General features: G+C 44.6%; 1 protein-coding gene across 3 annotated transcripts in view; it reads right to left on the bottom strand.

Annotated features, from left to right (window-relative positions):
• Positions 1 to 24,004, bottom strand: part of LOC141107806 (ceramide synthase 4-like) — a 229,100-nt gene extending 205,096 nt beyond the window's left edge. The window contains exon 1 of one of the 3 annotated variants that reach the window (XM_073598809.1): positions 23,833 to 24,004. The gene's annotated coding sequence lies outside the window, so the exon portion shown is untranslated. The remainder of the gene's footprint in view (positions 1 to 23,832) is intronic. The other 2 variants (XM_073598799.1, XM_073598790.1) reach the window with 2 other exon arrangements.
• Positions 24,005 to 25,270: the final 1,266 nt, after the last annotated feature.

Genomic DNA, 25,270 nt, shown 5'->3' with positions numbered 1-25,270 from the left:
ACCTGAGCCCATAGGCCATCTCAGTGCCTGTGGGTTGGTTAAACTGTAATCTACTTGCTTCCCTTTCTTTATTTACTTATTAGGGATGGAATCATGCACCATACATGGCCTATATTTTTTTTTTCGGTAGCATATATTGTATACCTATTACTGTGGAGACACGTATCAATGTGTCTGGCGATTTTATGATGTCACTATTGTGTTACCATTACGCAGCATGATAATATGCTATTATGTATTATGTTATGGAATTAAAGTTTCCTAATTTTTACTGTATTTTATTGTATATATTATGTCATAATGCAATACGAATGGTCACAATTATGGTATACCCACCATACATCATTGCACTGTGCTACCTCCCTGGCTGCATGATTCATATCAAGTCCCAAACTTTGCTCTTAACCACTTGCCGACCGCCTAACGCAGATATACGTCTGCAGAATGGCACTGGTAGGCAAAATCACGTACCTGGTACGTGATTGCCTTCCCGCGGGCGGGGGGTCCGATCGGACCCCCCCCCGGTGCCAGAGGCGGTCAGCTTTGGTCTGGGAGCGTTCAGAGATGAGGGGGAGGCCATCCATTCGTGCCCCCCCCTCGCGATCGCTCCCAGCCAATGAGAATCCTCCCCTGCCTGTGTGTAGTACACACAGGCAGAGGATGTGATGTCATCTCTCCTCGGCTCGGCAGTTTCCTTTCCGCCGCCGAGGAGAGAAGACATCTGAGTGAGTGTAAAACACAAACACACACAGTAGAACATGCCAGGCACACTTTACACCCCCGATCCCCCCCCGATCGCCCCCCGATCATACCCCCCCCGTCACACTGACACCAAGCAGTTTTTTTTTTCTGATTACTGCATGGTGTCAGTTTGTGACAGTTAGAAGTGGTAGGGCAGTTAGTGTTAGCCCCCTTTAGGTCTAGGGTACCCCCCTAACCCCCCCTAATAAAGTTTTAACCCCTTGATCACTCCCCGTCACCAGTGTCGCTAAGCGATCATTTTTCTGATCCCTGTATTAGTGTCGCTGGTGGCGCTAGTTAGGGACGTAAATATCTAGGTTCGCCGTCAGCGTTTTATAGCGACAGGGACCCCCATATACTACCTAATAAAGGTTTTAACCCCTTGATTGCCCCCTAGTTAACCCTTTCACCACTGATCACGTATAACCGTTACGGTTGACGCTGGTTAGTTCGTTTATTTTTTATAGTGTCAGGGCACCCGCCGTTTATTACCGAATAAAGGTTTAGCCCCCTGATCGCCCGGCGGTGATATGTGTCGCCCCAGGCAGCATCAGATTAGCCCCAGTACCGCTAACACCCACGCACGCAGCATACGCCTCCCTTAGTGGTATAGTATCTGAACGGATCAATATCTGATCCGATCAGATTTATACTAGCGTCCCCAGCAGTTTAGGGTTCCCAAAAACGCAGTGTTAGCGGGATCAGCCCAGATACCTGCTAGCACCTGCGTTTTTACCCTCCGCCCGGCCCGGCCCAGCCCACCCAAGTGCAGTATCGATCGATCACTATCACTTACAAAACACTAAACACATAACTGCAGCGTTCGCAGAGTCAGGCCTGATCCCTGCGATCGCTAACAGTTTTTTTGGTAGCGTTTTGGTGAACTGGCAAGCACCAGCCCCAAGCAGCATCAGGTTAGTGCCAGTAGCTCTAACACCCACGCACGCACCGTACAGCTCCCTTAGTGGTATAGTATCTGAACGGATCAATATCTGATCCGATCAGATCTATACTAGCGTCCCCAGCAGTTTAGGGTTCCCAAAAACGCAGTGTTAGCGGGATCAGCCCAGATACCTGCTAGCACCTGCGTTTTGCCCCTCCGCCCGGCCCAGCCCAGCCCAGCCCACCCAAGTGCAGTATCAATCGATCACTGTCACTTACAAAACACTAAACGCATAACTGCAGCGTTCGCAGAGTCAAGTCTGATCCCTGCGATCGCTAACAGTTTTTTTGGTAGCGTTTTGGTGAACTGGCAAGCACCAGCCCCAGGCAGCGTCAGGTTAGTGCCATTAGCGCTAACACCCACGCACGCACTGTACACCTCCCTTAGTGGTATAGTATCTGAACGGATCAATATCTGATCTGATCAGATCTATACTGGCGTCCCCAGCAGTTTAGGGTTCCCAAAAACGCAGTATTATCGGGATCAGCCCAGATATCTGCTAGCACCTGCGCTTTGCCCCTCCGCCCAGCCCAGCCCAGCCCACCCAAGTGCAGTATTGATTGATCACTGACACTTACAAAAACACTAAACGCATAACTGCAGCATTCGCAGCGTCAGGCCTGATCCCTGCGATCGCTAACAGTTTTTTTGGTAGCATTTTGGTGAACTGGCAAGCACCAGCAGCCTAGTACACCCCGGTCGTAGTCAAACCAGCACTGCAGTAACACTTGGTGACGTGGCGAGTCCCATAAGTGCAGTTCAAGCTGGTGAGGTGGCAAGCACAAGTAGTGTCCCGCTGCCACCAAAAAGACAAACACAGGCCCGTCGTGCCCATAATGCCCTTCCTGCTGCATTCGCCATTCCTAATTGGGAATCCACCGCTTCTGCAGCACCCGTACTTCCCCCATTCACATCCCCAACCAAATGCAGTCGGCTGCATGAGAGGCATTTTCTTTATGTCCTCCCGAGTACCCCTACCCAACGAACCCCCCCCAAAAAAGATGTTGTGTCTGCAGCAAGCGCGGATATAGGCGTGACACCCGCTATTATTGTCCCTCCTGTCCTAACAATCCTGGTCTTTACATTGGTGAATGTTTTGAACGCTACCATACATTAGTTGAGTATTAGCGTAGGGTACAGCATTCCACAGACTAGGCGCCATTTCACAGGGTCTCCCAAGATGCCATCGCATTTTGAGAGACCCGAACCTGGAACCGGTTACAGTTATAAAAGTTACAGTTACAAAAAAAAGTGTTAAAAAAAAAAAAAAAACACAAACAAAAATATAAAATAAAAAAAAATAGTTGTCGTTTTATTGTTCTCTCTCTCTCTATTCTCTCTCTATTGTTCTGCTCTTTTTTACTGTTTTCTATTCTGCAATGTTTTATTGTTATTATGTTTTATCATGTTTGCTTTTCAGGTATGCAATTTTTTATACTTTACCGTTTACTGTGCTTTATTGTTAACCATTTTTTTGTCTTCAGGTACGCCATTCACGACTTTGAGTGGTTATACCAGAATGATGCCTGCAGGTTTAGGTATCATCTTGGTATCATTCTTTTAAGCCAGCGGTCGGCTTTCATGTAAAAGCAATCCTAGCGGGTAATTAGCCTCTAGACTGCTTTTACAAGCAGTGAGAGGGAATGCCCCCCCCCCCACCATCTTCCGTGTTTTTCTCTGGCTCTCCTGTCTCAACAGGGAACCTGAGAATGCAGCCGGTGATTCAGCCAGCTGACCATAGAGCTGATCATAGACCAGAGTGGCTCCAAACATCTCTATGGCCTAAGAAACCGGAAGCTACGAGCATTTTATGACTTAGATTTCGCCGGATGTAAACAGCGCCATTGGGAAATTGGGGAAGCATTTTATCACACCGATCTTGATGTGGTCAGATGCTTTGAGGGCAGAGGAGAAATCTAGGGTCTAATAGACCCCAATTTTTTCAAAAAAGAGTACCTGTCACTACCTATTGCTATCATAGGGGATATTTACATTCCCTGAGATAACAATAAAAATGATTAAAAAAAAAAAATGAAAGGAACAGTTTAAAAATAAGATAAAAAAGCAAAAAAAAAATAAAGAAAAAAAAAAAAAAAAAAAAAAAAAAAGCACCCCTGTCCCCCCTGCTCTCGCGCTAAGGCGAACGCAAGCGTCGGTCTGGCGTCAAATGTAAACAGCAATTGCACCATGCATGTGAGGTATCACCGCGAAGGTCAGATCGAGGGAAGTAATTTTAGCAGTAGACCTTCTCTGTAAATCTAAAGTGGTAACCTGTAAAGGCTTTTAAAAATGTATTAATCTTGTTGCCACTGCACGTTTGTGCGCAATTTTAAAGCATGTCATGTTTGGTATCCATGTACTCGCCTAAGATCATCTTTTTTATTTCATCAAACATTTGGGCAATATATTGTGTTTTAGTGCATTAAAATTTTAAAAAGTGTGTTTTTTCCCAAAAAAATGCGTTTGAAAAATCGCTGCGCAAATACTGTGTGAAAAAAAAATGAAACACCCACCATTTTAATCTGTAGGGCATTTGCTTTAAAAAAAATATATAATGTTTGGGGGTTCAAAGTCATTTTCTTGCAAAAAAAAAAAATTTTTTTCATGTAATCAAAAAGTGTCAGAAAGGGCTTTGTCTTCAAGTGGTTAGAAGAGTGGGTGATGTGTGACATAAGCTTCTAAATGTTGTGCATAAAATACCAGGACAGTTCAAAACCCCCCCAAATGACCCCATTTTGGAAAGTAGACACCCCAAGCTATTTGCTGAGAGGCATGTCGAGTCCATGGAATATTTTATATTGTGACACAAGTTGCGGGAAAGAGACACATTTTTTTCTTTTTTTTTTGCACAAAGTTGTCACTAAATGATATATTGCTCAAACATGCCATGGGAATATGTGAAATTACATCCCAAAATACATTCTGTTGCTTCTCCTGAGTATGGGGATACCACATGTGTGGGCCTTTCGGGAGCCTAGCTGCGCACGGGACCCCGAAAACCAAGCACCGCCTTCAGGCTTTCTAAGGGCGTAAATTTTTGATTTCACTCTTCACTGCCTATCACAGTTTCGGAGGCCATGAAATGCCCAGGTGGCAAAAAAACCCCCCAAATGACCCCATTTTGGAAAGTAGACACCCCAAGCTATTTGCTGAGAGGTATAGTGAGTATTTTGCAGACCTCACTTTTTGTCACAAAGTTTTGAAAATTGAAGAAAGAAAAAAATTTTTTTTTTTCTTGTCTTTCTTAATTTTCAAAAACAAATGAGAGCTGCAAAATACTCACCATGCCTCTCAGCAAATAGCTTGGGGTGTCTACTTTCCAAAATGGGGTCATTTGGGGGGGGGGTTGAGCCACCTGGGCATTCCATGGCCTCCGAAACTGTGATAGGCAGTGAAGAGTGAAATCAAAAATATACACCCTTAGAAATCCTGAAGGCGGTGATTGGTTTTCGGGGCCCCTTACGCAGCTAGTCTCCTAAAAAGTCCCACACATGTGGTATCCCCATACTCAGGAGAAGCAGCTAAATGTATTTTGGGGTGCAATTCCACATATGCCCATGGCCTGTGTGAGCAATATATCATTTAGTGACAACTTTGTGCAAAAAAAAAAAAATTTGTCACTTTCCCGCAACTTGTGTCAAAATATAAAATATTCCATGGATTCAACATGCCTCAAAGCAAATAGCTTGGGGTGTCTACTTTCCAAAATGGGGTCATTTGGGGGGGGGGGGGGGGTTGTGCCACCTGGGCATTTTATGGCCTTCAAAACTGTGATAGGTAGTGAGGAGTAAAATCAACCATTTACGCCTTTAGAAATCCTGAAGGCAGTGATTGGTTTTCGGGGCCCCGTACGCAGCTAGGCTCCCAAAAAGTCCCATCATATATCATTTAGTGACAACTTTGTGTAATTTTTTTTTTTTTTTGTCATTATTCAATCACTTGGGACAAAAAAAATGAATATTCAATGGGCTCAACATGCCTCTAAGCAATTTCCTAGGGGTGTCTACTTTCCAAAATGGGGTCATTTGTGGGGGTTTTGTACTGCCCTGCCATTTTAGCACCTCAAGAAACGACATAGGCAGTCACAAATTAAAGGCTGTGTAAATTCCAGAAAATGTACCCTAGTTTGTAGGCGCTATAACTTTTGCGCAAACCAATAAATATACTTAATTTTAAATATTTATTGACATTTTTTTTACCAAAGACATGTGGCCGAATACATTTTGGCCTAAATGTATGACTAAAATTGAGTTTATTGGATTTTTTTTAGAATAAAAAGTAGAAAATATCATTTTTTTTCAAAATTTTCGGTCTTTTTCCATGTATAGCGCAAAAAATAAAAACGGCAGAGGTGATCAAATGCCACCAAAAGAAAGCTCTATTTGTGGGAAGAAAAGGACGCAAATTTCGTTTGGGTACAGTATTGCATGACTGCGCAATTAGCAGTTAAAGCGACGCAGTGCCAAATTGTAAAAAGTGCTCTGGTCAGGAAGGGGGTAAATCCTTCCGGGGCTGAAGTGGTTAATTACCCAAATATCGGGGATGGAGGTACAACTCAATGTCCTCACATAAAGTCCCAATCTTTATTTTTTTCTCTCTTTATTGTAATCTAGTTGTATTGCATACCTCTTTTGTGCTCAGATGCCCAAATATCAGAGTTTACCACAGGTAACTAACTACCTGTTTTAGTTATTACTATCTTGTTTGCTGCTAAGCCTGTTAGTAAAATATTTTTTTGATCTGCTACAGTCTGGTGTCCTATTACTTTTTGTCTGCAGTAAAATTACTTTAACCAGGTATGCCAGAGGGGCTGAGGTTGTTCTTGGGGTTGAGGCACAGAACAGAGAACCCAAAATTACGAGGCGGCTCCTTCAGGGGTGGCATTACACTTATCACCCCAATTCCTGTGCCTTTAAAACTCAGATCAGCCCAATTCCTACACATTCACACCTCAGATCCCCCTAATTGCTGCACCATAATACCTCAGATGAGCCCGTTTATGTACATATACACCTTAGGTCGGCCTCAATTCTTGTACGACCTCCACAGATCAGGCTGAATTTCTGCACCTTCACGCCTCAGATCAGCCTCAGTTCCCACGCCTTCACACCTCAGATCATACCAATTCATTCACCTTTACACCTCAGATCACCCCAATTCCTGCACCCTCAGATTTCAAATAAGCCCCAGTGGATGCATCTTTTCACCTCAGATCAGCCCAATTCCTGCCTCTTGACAACCCAAATCAATCCCAATTCCTGTACCTTCACGCCTCAGGTCAGACTCGATTTCTGCACCTTCAGATCTCAAATAAACCCAGTGCATGCACCTTCAGACCTCATTTCACCCCATTTCCTACACCTTCACATTTCAGATCAACCACAGTTACTGCACCCTCACACCTCAGGTCAGTCCCAATTACTGTACCTCTAAATGAGTAATTCCCAATAGTTGGTTAATTACCAGTCCAAAATGAGAGCAGGCAGCCTGAGGCATCCAACTCAACACCAGGGCTGGATCCAGCTTCTCTGATGTGGGAGTGCAGCAAAAAAATGTCAGAGGGGCAGAGGATGGGAGGTCAGCAGGGCAAAGGATATGGTCAGCAGTTTATAGGGCAGTGTATAGGGGCCATTAGTTTGTAGGGCAGCGTACAAGGTTCAGCAGGGCAGAGGATGAGATGTCAGCATGGGAGTGTACAGAAGTCTGTAGGGCAGAGAACAGGTGTCAGCAGGGCAGAGAAGGGCAGTGTACAGGGGTCAGAAAAACAGAGGAGAGGGTTCAGCAGGGTAAACTGCAGTGGTTAGCAGGGCAGAGGACAGAGGTCAGTAGTGCAATGTACAGGTATAAGTAATACCGGGTTGAGCATTGCAAACTACAGGAGTTAGAAGGGCAGAAAACACGGATCCATAGGGCAGAGTACAAGGGGTGAGCAGGGCAGTGTACTGGGGTCAACAGTACAGTGTACAGGGGTCAGCAGGGCAGAGGATAGGGTCAGAAGGGCAGCAAACAGGATTCAGCAGTGCAGGGACAGTGGTCAGTAGGGCAGAGGTCAGGTTTCAGCTGGGCGGACAACAGGGGTTAGCAGGGCAGAGGACAGGGGGTCAGCAGGGCAATGTACTGGGTCCAGCAGGGCAGAGGACAGTACAAAAAAATAGCAGGCAATTACAAACTGTGCAGATGGAGGCCGTGTTTGTAAAAGAATATGATTTCTGTTATGTGCTGTGTGGGAAGACGAGATCTGCTGAGTGCCCTGTGCCCAGGCTTTGTGTGTGCAGTGCAGGGAAGAGAAGGCAGTAGGAGCTCAGTGTGCAGGCACAGACATCCAGCTAAAATCTAAATGGACACAGTCAATGCTAGATCCAGCCCTCCTGAACATCAGCTGCTATAATGTCATTTTAATTGGCTTAATGAGGTGGGGATAGAGGCAGATAGGAGGTGGGAAAAAAACATCCTGCTCCCTTCTGTATAGCCAGCCACAACCGCCAGCCAGCTTTGTTGATGTGTGGGAGGGTGTCCCAGACTTCCTTTGCGGGCCTTCATATATATGGGGGTTTCCAACCCCTGCTCTATAGTGTGTACTTGCCTCAACCCAATGCACCTTGTGTGATTTCTGTCTGCTCTCCATTCTGCATGAGTAACTTCTGACAGTTTATGCCAGTATCAAACAATCCTGGGACAGGCCCTCCCAACCCCTGGCAGTACACAGTAGGTGATTGACAGCCTCAGCTGTGCATGTTTCCTTATTAGACTAAGAAGAGGGAACGTGTCCACACAGGTCTCAGATTACACTCAGCTCCCTGTTGTACAGTGCATGACATCAGATTCCTGCTCCCAGCCGCCTGAAGCTCAGAAATGCGGTGTAAAATGTGTTCTTTAGAATGCCGTGGAAGAGAGAGGGCTGCAGAAAAACAGGTACAACCTATGTGTGAGGATTTGTTTCATCTCTGTGTATCACCTGAGGCTAGTCACTTCACTGGTATATAAAAGCGTTTACAACCGCTTCAAGGATGATTTACTCCACAGTAGCTGCAGTTACATCGATCAGCTCTTTTTACTGCTTTTTAGAATATGTTAACTTTGAACATTTATATCCTGGCTGCGATTCTACTTTAATGATTTAGGTATGTGAACTAAAGTCAAAATGAAGTTGGGATGCACTGAGATTGGAGTTCCCTAAAAAAAAGTGAATGTGCTTATTGCAGGTGATGTATGGCTCTAAATTAATTGTCCCTTTCTAAAGGCAAAAAATCTACACAACAGCATTATCAGGATGAGCAACTTTAAACAGAAGTTTTTGTACTCAAGGTCATGTGAACAATGGATACAAACCTCACATGCATTAGAATAATGTAATCAACGCACAATGCCAAATCTTAGTAGTCTGTATGATCTAGCATTTTTCAGTTGTGTAATATAAACTCACGCCCTTCTTTGTTAGCCAAAAAGCCATCGCATTGCGGTAAGTGATACAACTGCAATGTATAAAGCTTTAACTCTAGGCTGTCTGAATCAAATCTCTATCTTCACTTGCAGTGCTATCATACAGTCTGTACACTTTCTTCTTCTTATTTATTACAGGTACTTATATAGCACCATCAATTTATGCAGCGCTTTACAAATATATTGTACATTCACAGGCCTTGTCCTCAAGGAGCTTGCAATCTAAAGTCCCTAACACACATTCATACATACAAGGGCCAATTTAGACAGAAGCCAATTAAGATAACTGAATGTCTTTGGGTGTGGGAGGAAACCAGAGTGCCTGGAGGAAACTTACACAAGCACAGGCAGAACTTGCAAACTCCAGACAAGTAGTGCCATGGTTGGGACTTGAAGCGACAACCCTAATGCTTATTATGCCGCGTACACACGAGTGGACTTTACGGCAGACTTGGTCCGGCGGACCGGACTCCGTCGGACAATTTGATCGTGTGTGGGCTCCAGCGGACTTTTTTTCCCAAAAGTTCGACGGACCTAGAAATGAAACATGTTTCAAATCTTTCCGACGGACTCGAGTCCGGTTGAAAAATCCCCTCGTCTGTATGCTAGTCCGACGGACTTAAACCGACGTTAGGGCAGCTGTTGGCTACTGGCTATCAACTTCCTTATTTTAATCCGGTCGTACGTCATCACATACGAATCCGTCGGACTTTGATGTGATCATGTGTGTCCAAGTGCGTCTGTTTGCAAGTCCGGCGCACCTACGCTACAAAGTCCGTCGGAAAGATCGTCGGACCAAGTCTGCTCGTGTGTACGCGGCATTAGTCATCTTGTTGACATTATCATATTTTATAGTGGGGATAGCACAAAGGAACCAACATGTTGCAATGCTGGGTGAGGCTTACATGTCTTTTTATGTCGCAATATATCTATCTTTAGTGTCTGTCTCATACTGGTTTCCCTTTCCAGTCTGTTGTTTTAAATTTGGCTTCACACACAGAATACATTTTTATTCACACCAGTGAGTCCAACTTGCATATATTTTTAAAGCTCTCTGGACACCAAACAGGGAGTTCTACCCCATAGGCAATAACAGTTTTCTGCCAAGCTACTATATACACTGGCCTCCCCATATTCCAATAAAGAGCGGATGACGTATCAGGAAGGGGTTGAGCACACAGACGTTTGCAGGCATAAGGGAGCTCTTGCATTAAACCCCTAGCATTTACCCCACACTTTGGGAGCAGCAGCTGGCATGTACAGCCAACAACAGAAGCGCATTGGTGTACGCGCTTGTACTTGTTTAAATGCTGATACTCTTTCGCATCAGAGTTTACCGGCATATATGTGTATGACAAACATCAGTATGCATGTAGCCCTAAAAGAAAAGTATGGGATTTGTTTTCTTTTTAAGAATCATACTTACCTAGGTGGATGCGGCATCTGTCCCCTCCGGCTCTAAAACCAAACACCGCCGATTGCTCGGTTCTCAGAGCTCCCTGAGCAAAGAGCTGGTGTCAGTCACCAGTTCTCTGCTCTGTCCCCCCGTTCTCACTGAAGCGCTGGGCTGTGAAGAGGGAGGGGACGGCCGGCTCAGGCTCTCAGGGGCTTGCTGAGAGGCTGAGCCGGGCGCCTGTCCAGGCATGTAGGTGGATCCATACTTTATGGTCGTGATCTTTCCCGGGCCTGGACCGGCTCTGTGACATCAGCTGACAGCAGGCACACAAACACAATATTATAACTAGTTTGTGGTTAAATATAAAAGACGATGTAGCGTCAAATAGATACCAAACATGTCAAGCTTTAACATTTTGCATGCCCATGAAATGGCGACAACTACGGTACATAAAAATCACTGGTACTGGTAAACTGCAATATAAATTTTTTCTTTTTAGGTTTAGATACACTTTGATTTAGAACAAACATACAACCGTTAAAGTTGCAGGAAAGGCTGATATGCATTCTGCATACTTGTTTTGGGTAGATTAATAATCTAGCCCAATCACAATAAAAGTAGGGGCTCAGTTATAGTGTCCTTTTATATTTGCTGCTGTGGTTATTGTGATTGTCGCACAGTGAAGATGTAATCATAAAATGCATTAAGGTGCAAAAAACACAAATGTTTACAACCCCTTTAAGTTTGTGGTGCTCCAAATGCAACTGTAGCATCCTGGAGTTTAGGCAGGGTTGCTCCTCACAGATTTACTTCTCAGGAGTAGTTATCCTGTTTGATTGCTAGAGATCTATGATTTCTCCCAAATATGGCCTTGCTGTACTTTTCTCTTCTACTGCTAGGTGACCGGATACTTGGTGGTACTAGGTACGAGAAGGACAATGCAAGATCAGGTTATGGGTATATGGGGTATCTCAGCCAATGGGTAGGGTTTTTTTTTTAATCCCTTGGCCTGCTGGGAGAACCTATATATTCGGGTGAGGTCAGCTGATCTGTGTTCTGTGCCACCTAGACGGCTGTCTGGGTGGAAGTTTGTTGTATTGCCCGGGTTGCTAGGCCAGAGAAAGGGCCTATCCTGGGCACATCTGGCTGCTAGGCTGTCTGAAGGCCTATCCAGAAGCAAGAGAACAGCTCAGGTTTAGGACTGCGGCTTGCAGTCCAACCAAAAGTGATGGTTCTGTCGGTCGGAGAACCTGTCGTGGTCAGAGATAGAGGGCAGTGATGGGAGTAAGTCACACATGTGCAAGTCACAAGCAAGTCTCAAGTCTTAACCTTCAAGTCACAAGCAAGTCCCAAGTTACTGTGGTGAAAAGCAAGCAAGTCAAGTCGAGTCCCTGCTAGGAGTCAAGCAAGTCAAGTCAAATCATTTATTTTGGTCAAGTCACAAATTAAGTCAAAATACTGATCTACCCCGAAGCCGGGACTCGGGGGGAGCTTTCTTTTGTGGGGGGGGGGGGGGGGGGCGGCGGGCGGCTTTTGCCTAGGCCAAGACACAGCACTGGTGGTGCCAAGTCATTGCAAGTCAAATAGCCCAAGTCAAAGTCAAGTCGCAAGTCATTAGTGACAAGTCAAAGTCAAGTCGAGTCATTTATTTAATTTTGTCAAGCAAGTCGCAAGTCCTCAAACAGGTGACTCGAGTCTGACTCGAGTCAAGTCATGTGACTCGAGTCCCCCACCTCTGGTAGAGGGGAAGCTGTTGCCAGTGAGCGACTATCTGCCTTATTATCAGGGACCACAGTGAGTAACTGAAGCAAGTACCAGAGCAGTATTCTCACCAACCGGGGATGGTGAAGAATCGGGAAACTTCAGTGGGTATCAAGCCAGGGACCCAGCCAGCAGAGGTGACGCTTGCAGAGCAGCCTAGTGTGTCAAGCCAGGGACTGAGCAGGCCAGCGTGGGTGAATCTTGAGAGGTATCTAGAGTGCCAAGCTAGGGACCCAGCAAAGAAAGGGGGGTGACGCTTGAGGAAGATACCACCGTGAAGATTGGAGGAGCTCAAGGGATTCCGTGTCAGTGTTACAGTGGGTCTAGTGAGAGACCAGGAGCTCAGTGTGCTGAAGAACTACAAGGAGCGATTGTAGTGAAAGTGAAGGAACTGTTAAGCCTTGTGTTTGGAACTGTTAAAGACTGCTGCCATTGGAGACAGCATACACATGCAGATATGGTGTTTTGCTGGATGCCTTTCCCTGCATGGCTGTCCTCCTACTGAAGTCGCAGAGTCTGCCAATTAATCTTGCAACTATCTAAGGGTGTCCTGGCCCTAACCCTCTCTCCCCCAAAAAGGTTTGTTAAGAGAAATAAACTTGCTTTTGCATCCAAGAAGTGTCTGGCGCCCAATAACTTAATCAACTATACACCCACCATGCTTCACAACCCACTACAGAAAGAAGGATGCCAGCTATCCCTGGCCCTGGAGGTTCTCATTAGATCAAAGGAGGCCTGGGACCTTGCTACACATTTGCTTGTTGCTGACCATCTGTTTTTGGTGCTGCCTTTTGTTTGGAGCATGTCTATGCATAATTTGTAAGAACAAAAGAACAAACTCTAAAAACAGTGTGCACTGAAACTAATTCACGCTATACATGTTGTATTACTCTCGTTCACAGTATCCCATAAGTTGCAAAAATAAAAGTTATGAACAAACAGGTTAGGCCTGTCTTCTGTGATGCCAAATTAGCCTGAAGCATGCCAAGGTTTACACAAAGGTATCACCTGATAGTTGACACTACTAATTCCTGTAGGAAACATTTGCCTTTTTTCTTGTCTGCATTTGGGTCTGTTCTCGCTGTTTAAAACTCTCCTGCCACTGGCCAATTTCTATCAAACTCTCAGATGCAGGTGTGTAAAAATTGGCCAGTGGCAAGACAGGCCCAAATGCAGAGGCACAGGCATGCATCAACCCCCCCCCCCCAAATCAAAGTAGGGCTATTTGATTATGAAACACATGCTGCTGCTAAATGTACAAAAAAAAATACCCAAAACCACCCAAAACTGAACTAAACAATAGAAGAATGGGGTGCTGCTTCTCTATAAGCCAAGCTTATTCATAAAGAAAAAATAATCAATTTTATAGCCAAATTTGCAATTTAATCACCCCCCCCCCCTTAAAGAGGTGTTCCAACCTGGGGAAATAAAATCAAATGTCAGCAGATACAAATACTATAAATATAAATATTAAGAAGCAGGACACATGCACAAGGCTTTTATTTTATTTTTTGGTTGAATAATGATTTGAATTGGTATATTTTCTATATTTTTGGATGCATAAAATGCACTTTTTGGTTAAGTTCTATTGGCGGATAGCATGTCTAATTTTATTTGTTTTCTTTTTTTAATGCACAATAAAAAATTGTGTAGAATAATAATTGGCTATGTGTTTTACTTCAAATGACAGTTTGGGAGTAGGCAGTTACATTTTATAAATTACAATGTAAAATTAACAAGGGACACCAACATAGTTGTATCTTTGATCTTAAAAACTACGGGATAATGGTGTTGTGGTAACTTGCACCAAAAAAAAAAAAAAAAAGAAGCATAATATTATTCTTGATATCACTAGAAAAAAAGTCTTTGAAAACTTGTTTGCAATAACTCCATCAGTATCACCAGCAAAGCGGCTTCATTATTATCCCAATAAAAAAGAAGAGAATTGTGTGCTGCATTTCGAGATTTTATAATTTGCCACATTACGAATGTTAATTCTCCATTACGACCGCTAGTTTACAAGACCGACTGCTTCTGGCTCGTCCTTGCTTCCGAGCATGCGTGTTTGTACTTTTGACTTTTGTCCGACGGACTTGTGTACACACGCTCAGAAGACCCGAGAACAGACATTTGTCTGCGGAAAAGATTTTCATCCAACATTTGTCCGCGGAAAATCTGACAATTGTCCGATGGAGCGTACAAACGATCGGAGTCTGTCATCACACAATTCCTGTCGGAAAATCCGATCGTGTGTACGAGGCTTTAGACTGAAATCAATTGATCCCTAACAATGGACCAAGGTAATCACACCTGGCAGGTAAATTTAGGAAGCAACCCTGCCTAAACACCAGGGTGCTACATCTGTGATTTTTGGTGTGTGTGTGGCTGTGTAAGTGGCATACTGTGAGCTGAATGTGAGTGACAACGTTGTCCACTTTTTAATTGATGTTTGGAGGGACAGGCCATTGTGCCTGCCAACGTTGTTGTGAATTTTTTGCATATAATAAAGTTGACACTATTTGACATACACCGTTGTCGGTTCTCCATATGCAACTCTAGCCCTGTGGGGTGGTCTATGGCACCCCCACATCTTTCCCTTTACACTAAATGAGTCCTAAGGCTACCCCAAAATGTCATGAGCTTTTAAATGTTGATATGACCGCTCCCTAGGATACAGCGCTTGGGCCTGAGTGGCCAATCACCAAGAGTAAACAGTGTCATTTGACGACTATGAATAAGAAGTTAACCATGTGTAAGCTCTGACACAATCAGACAAGGAGCTTACACAGGATTACATTCCTGCTGTCAATGAAAAATGAAGCAGTGGGGGGGGGGGGGGGGGGGATGTAGTAAAAGTGAGTATTAGTGGGTTGGGGAGGTTGGCCCTTAAGACAGTCCCTGATATTTACTGGCAGTTGTAATAAAAAAAAAAATTCACAGATTTTACAAACTGTCAGTAAATTTTCTGGCGGTTGGCAACCCTGCTTAAGAGACTCCATGATATTGCCCTAAATAGGGAAAGTGACAGGGTCTCCTTAGTGTAAACAGAATTTATAAAAAAAAAGAAAAGAAATGTGAATTTACCCTGAGGCCCCTTTCATACTGATACAGTTTTTATACATCAATCAGCATGTGAAACTGTGGCAGAAAATCAAACAATGAAAGTAAATGTGTAAGTTCAGGATATTTTCAATGCATTCCATAATTTTCAGCGCTGTCAATGGAATGTACTACCAATGGCACAGAATCTGTAGATATATTTCAATGCGGCCAGAAACCAACAACCCCGAGAATTATATTGCCACATATGCAGACGGGACCAGGCTATCCAGCTGGGTTGTCATTTGAACACTACAAGTTATACATTTAATAATATAGTACCCATGTGGTTACCACCGACAACAAGTGAAAAACCTGAAAACACAACAATTATGTCTTCATACATTGTATGATTACATTAATGATGTGCTGCCCTGCCAACCCATCCAAAATTCAACATTCTGTGAAATAGATTTAAAGGGGTGCAGTTCTAAAAAAAAAAAAAAATATGCATAGCTGTTTATTTCATCGAAACAACGCGTAAACGCCTTATGTGCGAATGGGACAAAACTCGTTTTCTCAGGCTATATTTTCTCTATAGTTCAAATGTGTGACTGGCTGAAAATACAGCATTATGGCCCAAGAAAGCATTTGACTATCATGGAAAATAAGTATGCTCATCAGCTCCACCTAGTGGTCATAAGGTGTTATTTTCCCATATACACACATGTGATTTGCAGAGAATATAGCTTAAAAACAATTGATTTTTGCCCTATTTGCATGAATTTACATGTAGGTTTGATGCATTTTTATAAATGCACCCCAAAGTGTATCCATAGACTAAACGTTGAATTTATTTTTGCAGTAAGAGAAGGCTAAACACCCTCTGTGTCCTGCTGGTGAGATTTCCCTTCACTTGTATGTCAGGGCCACGAAAGAATAAAATAAAGAAGTGGCCCCATGGGAGTGTCGCCCCCTAACACCCATTTGTTTTATAAATACATTTTACTCTTAATAGAGGGCTATGGGGATTAGTAAGTACATGACTCTCTTTGGCTGCTTTGCTGGTTCTTTCTGCTTTGTGTTTAAGGTGACAAGCTGCCTGCTGTTGCTAGGAAGATTTACCTCAGCTGCTGAGCACTGGATTGGTGACAAATCCTTTGGCGGGAAACACCTAGCCAATGTGTGTAACCTGTTATCTATATCCTCTCCTGTCACTGGGCGGAGTCAGCATTTACCTCAGGGTCTCTCAGCTGGACTCACCTCTGGATACTCCTCAGCCTTCCTTTTGGATCCTTTGACCTGCTCTCCCACCCTCCCTCGGCTTTGTTATTTCCGCTCCCCTTTGTTATTTCCCCTCCCCTTTGTTATTTCCCCTCGTTGCGGTCCCTCTTTATGTGGGTAATGTCGCCCACTTTGTGGGTGGACAGTGGTTGGTACGCTTTTACTTGATTTGTATAAGATATCGCTGCTTGAGTCTTAGTGACTAAGCATGTTGGTCTGTTATTGGTTAACAACAGTTCTGATTGATATTGAAGGCCTATCGTTTGGGTAATGTCGCCCACTTTGTGGGTGGACAGTGGTTGGTACGCTTTTACTTGATTTATATAAGATATTGCTGCTTGAGTCTTAGTGACTAAGCATGTTGGTCTGTTATTGGTTAACAACAGTTCTGATTGATATTGAAGGTCTATCGTTTGGGTAATGTCGCCCACTTTGTGGGTGGACAGTGGTTGGTAAACTGTTATTTGGTTGATATAAGATATTGCTGCTTAAGTCTTAGTGACTAAGCAGGTTGGTCTGTTAATGGTTAACAGTGATTCTGTTTGGTATTAAAGGTTAAAGTTCATTTCATAATTAAAATAGTTTTAAACCCAAAAAAAAGAGGCCGTGCCCTAAACTTTGCCACAATCCTTGTTGTGTGTTTATTCTATATTTTAGGTATGTTCTTATGGTATAATGGGTGTTAATGGGGTGTACAATCCCATGAAAGATACAAAAGGAAGTGAAAGAAAATCTTTCTAAACTAAGTGAAATCCTCTTATGCCGTGTACACATGAGCGGACTTTTCGACCAGACTGGTCCAACGGTCTATCCGACAGACTTTCGGCGGACTTCCGACGGACTTTCCAAACAAACGGACTTGCCTACACACGATCACACCAAAGTCCGACGGATTTGTACGTGATGACATACACCGGACTAAAATAAGGAAGTTGATAGCCAGTGGCCAATAGCTGCCCTATCGTCGGTTTTCGTCCGTTGGACTAGCATACAGACAAGCGGACTTTTCGACCGGACTGGGTCCGGCGGAGTTCCGATGTAAAGATTTGAAACATGTTCCAAATCTAAAGTCCGTCAGATTTTCAACCTAAAAAGTCCGCTGCAGGTCCGATGAAGCCCACACACTGTCGAATTGTCCGCCGGACTTGTTCCCTCGGACCAGTCCAGTCGAAAAGTCCGCTCGTGTGTACGCAGCATTAGTTGTCACCAAAATTATCATCCCTATTAGAAAAGGTTCCCTCTATTCCACTTCCAGCATCAACTCAAAACATGGGATTTTCCCTCAATTTCAGTCCTGGTGGCAGTGGTCACTAGGACAAATAGAGAGAGTGTGAATCTCTTCAGTGGGGAGCTGGACAGCAATAAAAACCTGACAGTTGTTCTAACTTGTGTAACTCACACCAAAGTCGGACCAAAGTAGTGCAGAGACTACTTTGAAGTTGGCATGAAGTCACACAGATATAAATGGTACTCATTGGAAATCATGGTGTATGTCTTGTCATGCGACTTTGCAGTCCCAATTTGCAAGACAAGTTGCACAAATGGGCCTCACACTTGTACAACTCCAAAGTCGTGCCGACTTTGGAGTGCAACTTGGTGCAACTTGGATACGACTTTGGCTTTGACCAGTGATATTGCACAACTGTTGCACACAAGTTGCATTGTAAAACATTCAGGTACGACTTTCATGCAACTTCTGAGGGTTACCATTGACATCCTGATGGCCCTCAAGTTGCATGAAAGTCGGACTAAAGTAGTGCATAAACTACTTTGAAGTTGCTGCAACTTTAGGTCACGCATATATGAATGGTTATCATTGGAAAACATGGGGAACGACTTGTCATGCAACTTTGATGCCCAAAGTTAAATGACAAGTCGCACAAGTGTGAATGGAGCCTAAAAAAGAAAATGAATGCAGCCATCACATCTAAGAATTGTTAGGCTGCAATATAATAAATGTTTGCTTTCACACTTGTGCGACTTGTCCTGCAACTTGGGACTGCAAAGTCGCATGACAAGTTGTTCCCCATGATTTTCAATGATAACCATTCATATACAGGTAAAAGCCAGTAAATTAGAATATTTTGAAAAACTTGATTTATTTCAGTAATTGCATTCAAAAGGTGTAACTTGTACATTATATTTATTCATTGCACACAGACTGATGCATTCAAATGTTTATTTCATTTAATTTTGATGATTTGAAGTGGCAACAAATGAAAATCCAAAATTCCGTGTGTCACAAAATTAGAATATTACTTAAGGCTAATACAAAAAAGGGATTTTTTAGAAATGTTGGCCAACTGAAAAGTATGAAAATGAAAAATATGAGCATGTACAATACTCAATACTTGGTTGGAGCTCCTTTTGCCTCAATTACTGCATTAATGCGGCGTGGCATGGAGTCGATGAGTTTCTGGCACTGCTCAGGTGTTATGAGAGCCCAGGTTGCTCTGATAGTGGCCTTCAACTCTTCTGCGTTGTTGGGTCTGGCATTCTGCATCTTCCTTTTCACAATACCCCACAGATTTTCTATGGGGCTAAGGTCAGGGGAGTTGGCTGGCCAATTTAGAACAGAAATACCATGGTCCGTAAACCAGGCACGGGTAGATTTTGCGCTGTGTGCAGGCGCCAAGTCCTGTTGGAACCTGAAATCTCCATCTCCATAGAGCAGGTCAGCAGCAGGAAGCATGAAGTGCTCTAAAACTTGCTGGTAGACGGCTGCGTTGACCCTGGATCTCAGGAAACAGAGTGGACCGACACCAGCAGATGACATGGCACCCCAAACCATCACTGATGGTGGAAACTTTACACTAGACTTCAGGCAACGTGGATCCTGTGCCTCTCCTGTCTTCCTCCAGACTCTGGGACCTCGATTTCCAAAGGAAATGCAAAATTTGCTTTCGTCAGAAAACATGACTTTGGACCACTCAGCAGCAGTCCAGCTCTTTTTTTCCTTAGCCCAGGTGAGACGGTTTTCGCGCTGTTTCTTGGTCAACAGTGGCTTGACACGAGGTATGCGGCAGTTGAAACCCATGTCTTTCAAGCGTCTCTTGGTGGTGGATCTTGAAGCACTGACTCCAGCAGCTGTCCACTCCTTGTGAATCTCCCCCACATTTTTGAATGGGTTTTTTTTCACAATCTTGACTAGGGCGCGGTGATCCCTATCGCTTGTACACTTTTTCTGACCACAGTTTTTCCTTCCCTTTGCCTCTCTATTAATGTGTTTGGACACAGAGCTCTGAGAACAGCCAGCCTCTTCAGCAATAACCTTTTGTGTCTTTCCCTCCTTGTGCAATGTGTCGATGGTCGCCTTTTGGACAGCTGTCAAATCTGAAGTCTTCCCCATGTTTGTGTAGGCTTCAGAACTGGACTGAGAGACCATTTAAAGCCCTTTGCAGGTGTTTTGAGTTAATCAGCTGATTAGTTTGTGGCACCATGTGTCTTCAAAATTGAACCCTTACACAATATTCTAATTTTGTGACACACGGAATTTTGGATTTTCATTTGTTGCCACTTCAAATCATCAAAATTAAATGAAATAAACATTTGAATGCATCAGTCTGTGTGCAATGAATAAATATAATGTACAAGTTACACCTTTTGAATGCAATTACTGAAATAAATCAAGTTTTTCAAAATATTCTAATTTACTGGCTTTTACGTGTATGTGCGACTTCAAGTTGTGCCAACTTCAAAGTATTCCCTGTACTACTTTGGTCTGACTTTCCTGCGAGTTGAGGTCCACAGACCTCAAGTTTACACAGGCATTCCCTGAAGTTGCGGCAAAATCGTGTCAAAATAGCGGCCGCAAAATTGTGATAAAATTACACGACTTTTAAGTCCCGGCAGTCTAAAAAGGGGCAACATTTACAATCATTGGGTCTAAAGACTCGTTCACATGGGGGGTGGTAAAAAAAGATGTCTGAGCTGCAGTTTTGCTACCCACTTTAAGCTGCAAAAGCATCGGATGGAGTTGTAAACATTCTGCAGCTCTGGTACTTTGCTTTGTGGCCGAGGCAAAAATGATACCCCCCTGTCTTGCTTGGTGGGCAGTACCGCAGCTGAACGCGACAACTTCAAACAAGTGGGGCTGTGCCGCAATGCAGGTCGTTGCAGGATGCTGGTGAGGGTTTTAGGAGGCAACATATCTGCCTCCCAGCTACATCAACCGTTGTCTGAAAAGCGATCCACTGCAGATTACTTTTGACAGGGGCAGCAAGGGCTACTGCCTGTGTGAACGAGCCCTTAAAGGGCTGAACAGCAGAATAGTATTGAGTGTTCCTAAGGCCAGGTTCACACTGAATGTGGGTTTGAAATTGGGAGAGTTCAGCTGAATTTGCACAATTTCAAACAGGCATTTCAGTCCGACTTCAGGGGGCGATTTGAGAGACATCTGTGGGGGTTCATGCACAGAGGCAGGGGCGTTGCTAGGTGGCAAAAAAAAAAAAGGGGCTTCAGCCCGAAGTCCGAGCCCAGCACTTAGCACTTACCTGACGCGCGCTGACATACACTAACCTACCTGACCTACACTGACCTACACGGACCTACCTGACATACACGAACCTACCTGACACACACTGACCTACCTGACACACACTGACCTACCTGACACACACTGACATACACTGACCTACCTGACCTACACTAACCTACCTGACCTACACTAACCTACCTGACCTACTCTAACCTACCTGACCTACACTGATACACACTGAGCTAACTGACACACACTGACCTACCTGGCATACACTGACCTACACTGACATACACTGACCTACCTCACACACACTGACCTACCTGACATACACTGACCTACCTGACCTACACTGACCTACACTGACCGACCTGACCTACACGGACCTACCTGACACATACTGACCTACACTGACCTACCTGACACACAATGACCTACTTGACACACACTGACCTACTTGACACAAACTGATATACACTGACATACTTGACCCACACTGACCTACCTGACACACACTGACCTACCTGACCCACACTGACCTACCTGACCCACACTGACCTACCTGATACACACTGACCTACCTGATACACACTGACCTACCTGACCCACACTGACCTACCTGACACACACTGACCTACCTGACACACACTGACCTACCTGACCCACACTGACCCACACTGACCTACCTGACCAGACGTCAGGTATCTTCCTGCAGCTCAGCGGCACGACCATCACACAGTAAAGTAGACTCCAGGCAGCCAGAGCCATGATGAGGAGAGGAGAGCCGCCTGCTTGAGCGCCGAGTGGGGTTGGGATCTTCTGACAGTGGCGCGGCGGCCGCATTGTAATTCCCGCCTTCTGGAGCCTGCAGCGCCTATGATGGACGTCACACATCCCGCGGTCCTGGCATTGGACCAGTGGGACGTCCATCAGCACTGCAGGCTCCAGAAGGCGGGACCTGCTATTACACTCGGCCGCACTCGGGATCAGATCGGTCCCCGCTCGGGGCTAATAATAGAACTGTGCCCACCCGAGACCCGGGGCTTTTTGGGGACCCACTCAGGGCTTCAGCCACTGTCAGCCCCCCCTCCCCCGCTGACGCCACTGCACAGAGTCCAGAAATTAAACGAGATGATGTGGGATCCTCCGCTCAAAGAGGGGCTTAAACCAGAGTGCTTGTGTCTCATTACCTCCAGGAAGAGAAGAGCCCCAGGTGCTGGCTAAATGCTGCAAGTAAAAGAGAACAAGAAGATCTGGACAGCCGCACACCAGAATGAATAAATCTGTCTTTTTATTCAAAATACAGGATCATGGGGTACACAACATGACTGTGGGGTGGTACAAAAATAGCTGACGCGTTTCACACTTACACCAAGTGCTTACTCATAGCTCAGTAACCACTTGGTGTAAGTGCGAAACGCGTCAGTTATTTTTGTACCACCCCACAATCATGTTGTGTACCCCATGATCCTGTATTTTGAATAAAAAGATGGAATTATCCATTCTGGTGTGCGGCTGTCCAGGCCTTCTTGTTCTCTTCTACTTACCACTGCACAGAGGTCTACTGAAATCGCCCCCCCCCCAGTCACCAAAAGCATACCTCCCAACATTTTTTGATGGGAATGAGGGACACCTATTAGCAAATGTATGTAGGCATAGGACACACCCCCTGCCATGCCCCCTTAAAGGGGAAATAACCCCCCAAAAAAATGGTTAATTAAATCCAAGTGCTTTTTTTTTTTTTTTTTTTTTTTTTTACCACTACAACTGTATTCCTTTATACTGGCTTTTAAAAATTTACAAATGCAGCAATCTAGAAATTGCATGAAAAGTTTAGCACCGGGAAACACTTTTTGAAAGATAAAAAGTGCATTTTATATACAACTATATAGATCAGACCGAAATGAGGGACAAATGAGGAGGACAGAGGGACAGAGGGACATTGATCCAAATCAGGGACAGTCCCTCGGAATCAGGGACCTTGGGAGCTATGCCAAAAGTAGTGCAGGATCTGCTTTTGGGAATGGGTGCGGCGTTGCACCAATTCGGATGGTGCCATTGTCGGCAATAGGCTCCGATTTGGCATGTCAAATGGACCCGGAGTGAAGGGTGGAAGTCCTCATTAGCTCTCACAGAGCACTTTCAACATGCTGGAAATGAGCGGTACAAACGTTTGCTGATCACTTCTTTTCTACGGAGAAGATAGACCCCCTATGTATTGTGAATGTGTGCATTGCCTGGATCAGAAAGAAATGCCAGGTGCCTGTGAGTACAGCTAGATAAGGTATATTGGTCTCATCGTCACTTCTAATGACAGGTCGAGCGTTTATACAAATCTCATATCCTAATGATTTACCCGACCCGTCTGCTGTCTTAACTTCTGTGGTTAGCAATCATTGGATTTTTTTTTTAACTACAGCTTTCAGCAACAAATACTAATCTGTTCAAATCTTATCTGGGCTTCTTATGATTTCTGACTGCTTGCAAGTGATTCTAGAATACATTACGGCAAACATGAAGATAGAAAGTCAAAGTACAACTTGCGGTCACAGTACATAAAAGTGACAATTGTCCAGTGACAAGCCCAGCATATAACTCAAGTACAGATCCCATCCATCCCATGCAGTAAGCCCCAAATCTGGTCCAGCCCACCCCTCTCCTCCCTGCCTTAGGTGGACCGTATCCACCAAACACCCAACACACCATTTCATTCCACACAGAAGTTCATCATCTTAAAGGGGGGTCTCTCACCTTACTCAGAAAAGGGCCCGCAGCTGTGAAAGGAGCAAGAAGGGAGGAGAGTGAGGAGGAGAGGAGTGCCCAGAGAAGCTCAGACAAATGTCAGAGGACATAAAACCAATCCCTCTGCAGGGAAGTGCCAGAAAGGAGATGTCGGGGACAGACCAGGGTAGGGGCCAGCAAAGGTGGGGTTAAGGGGGAGGGGAGGGCAGACTGTACAATTGGGAAGGAGGAGAGCCAGAGGAGGGAGGGGCTGTGTGACAGGGACAAGTGAAGGAGAGAAGTGCTGCTGGAACCACACAACATAACAATGTTACTTCAAACGCTGGATCCTTTGTACATCTGAACACTACAGTGTTTTATGCCAGGTTCCCTGTACCACTGAGAAGTGTTTTATACTGGATCCCTTGTAATTCTTAGCAGTGTTTTCTAATGGATCCCCTGAACCTTTGAGCAATGTGTTATACTATACCAATAATTGCTGGATGTTGGATAATCAAGGGCACCACATCCCTATATTGTAAATATTGTGATAGGAAAGAGATCTCTTTCCTTTCACATTTTGGTATACTGGATCCCCTGTACCTATGAGCGGTGTGATATACTGGATCCCCTGTACCTATGAGCGGTGTGATATACTGGATCCCCTGTACCTATGAGCGGTGTGATATACTGGATCCCCTGTACCTATGAGCGGTGTGATATACTGGATCCCCTGTACCTATGAGCGGTGTGATATACTGGATCCCCTGTACCTATGAGCGGTGTGATATACTGGATCCCCTGTACCTATGAGCGGTGTGATATACTGGATCCCCTGTACCTATGAGCGGTGTGATATACTGGATCCCCTGTACCTATGAGCGGTGTGATATACTGGATCCCCTGTACCTATGAGCGGTGTGATATACTGGATCCCCTGTACCTTTGAGAAGTGTGATATACTGGATCCCCTGTACCTATGAGCGGTGTGATATACTGGATCCCCTGTACCTTTGAGAAGTGTGATATACTGGATCCCCTGTACCTTTGAGCGGTGTGATATACTGGATCCCCTGTACCTATGAGCAGTGTGATATACTGGATCCCCTGTACCTTTGAGAAGCGTGATATACTGGATCCCCTGTACCTTTGAGCGGTGTGATATACTGGATCCCCTGTACCTATGAGCAGTGTGATATACTGGATCCCCTGTACCTTTGAGAAGTGTGATATACTGGATCCCCTGTACCTATGAGCGGTGTGATATACTGGATCACCTGTACCTTTGAGCAGTGTGATATACTGGATCCCCTGTACCTTTGAGCGGTGTGATATATTGGATCCCCTGTACCTTTGAGCAGTGTGATATACTGAATCCACTGTACCTTTGAGCGGTGTGATATACTGGATCCCTTGTACCTTTGAGCAGTGTGTTTATTATTATTATACAGGATTTATATAGCGCCAA

The sequence above is a fragment of the Aquarana catesbeiana genome, linkage group LG01 (assembly GCF_042186555.1).
Source record: "Aquarana catesbeiana isolate 2022-GZ linkage group LG01, ASM4218655v1, whole genome shotgun sequence".
Classification (NCBI taxonomy): Eukaryota; Metazoa; Chordata; class Amphibia; order Anura; family Ranidae; genus Aquarana; species Aquarana catesbeiana.
Note: the sequence above shows the minus strand (reverse complement) of the source record. Positions and strands in the feature narration are given on the sequence as shown.